This window comes from Panthera tigris, chromosome C2, assembly GCF_018350195.1.
Source record: "Panthera tigris isolate Pti1 chromosome C2, P.tigris_Pti1_mat1.1, whole genome shotgun sequence".
Taxonomy (NCBI): Eukaryota; Metazoa; Chordata; class Mammalia; order Carnivora; family Felidae; genus Panthera; species Panthera tigris.
In genome coordinates this window covers 105086586-105088089 of record NC_056668.1, presented here as the reverse complement: position 1 = coordinate 105088089, position 1504 = coordinate 105086586, and the positions used below count along the sequence as shown (strand labels likewise).

At 52.4% G+C, this 1504-nt stretch overlaps 1 pseudogene; it reads right to left on the bottom strand.

Annotated features, from left to right (window-relative positions):
- Window positions 1–1173, bottom strand: LOC102960931 (annotated as a pseudogene).
- Between the last annotated feature and the right edge of the window lie 331 nt (window positions 1174–1504).

Here is a 1504-nt window from a genome sequence, read left to right as displayed (position 1 = left end):
TCAGTACCCAGATCTGCCCATCCCTGGGTCTCTCTCCCTTGGCTCCAGCTGGGTGCTCACCCACCTTGTTATGCCTGAGTTCCTGAAAGAGCCTGACTCCATTGTTCCCCACTGATAGAAAGTACAGGATTGGGTTGAGGCAGCTGCTCATGCTCACCAGTGGTCTCCATAGCTTATAGGCCAAGCTGGCCACCATCAAGAGCTGGCAGTCCTCTGAAGATAGGAAGCGGAGTGTGAGGTAGAGGGAGCGTGTGATGTGGAAGGGCACAAAGCAGACGGTGAAGAGGCCGCACACCAGCAAGATGGTCCGGATGGACTTGGTCCGAGCTGCATTGCCTGTCCTCATGAGGGTCTCTCCTGGCTTGATCAGTCTCTTCACCATCAGCGAGTAGCACACCAAGATGACCAAAGAAGGAAAGACAAAGCCAGACAACGTTAGAACCATGCCGTAGGTGAAAAACCGATCAAAATTTTCAGGGCTTGTCATGTCGTAGCAGACCATCTGGCCGTCGATGTAGTCTGTTTGGGAGAAGAACAGTGTGGGCAGTAGCTGGAGGACCACCAGGGCCCAGGTGGTGGCAGTGCCCAGGAAGGCATGCCAGCGGGTCCGGTAGGGCAGTGAACGCAGGGGGTGGCACACGCCCAGGAAGCGGTGCACAGAGATGCAGGTCAGTAGCAGGATGCTGCCATAGAGGTTGGTGTAGAACAGGAAGCGCACCAGCTTGCACAGCAGCTCCCCGAAGGGCCACCTGTCACCCAGCGAGTAGGTGATGATGAGAAAGGGTAGCGTCAGCACATAAAGCAGGTCAGCTACCATCAGGTTCACCAGATAGATGGTGGCACAGCTCCAGCGCTTGCTTTGACGGCAGGAGAGCCACAAGACCATGACATTCAGGGGCAGCCCTAGCACGAGGATGATACTGTAGGTCAGGGAGAGGTAGATTTGCTTGTAGTCCTCCGAGAACTTGCAGAATCTCTGTTCCTTTGAGGCATTAGTATCCAGCATCTCCATCTCCTGGGAAGCTCCCTCTGGGACCATAACTGCTCCTGCTTGTGCTTCCCCTGGGAGGAAAGAAAATGGGCAGCATAGCATCATGACCTTGGCTGAGTGTCAGCCTCTCCCTTGATCTGGCATTTTACTCTGTGTTCCCAAAGTCTGGTCAGAGTCCTTGTTTGAAAGAGGCTAACTCCAGGAAAGAAAATGTAAATTCAAGGGCACAGCAGCCTTTAAAAGCCGAGCTTGTAGACTTACCAGATCCAGAGGGCTGGCCCTACACTATCTTGTATGCTTGCTGCTCTAGGCTGGGTTGTGACAGGAGGCTCAAACACACATGGTGCTTCCTGTCATTTAAACAGGGCATACAACCTGGAACAGTGTGACTGCTCCTCTGGCTAGAGTCTTTTGCATAGAGTCAGGAAATCTCCAAGGGGATTTTTATTTGTATCTCTTCCAGGATTTATTAACTGCCTATTTGAATACTGAGGCTGATTTGTTTATTAACCA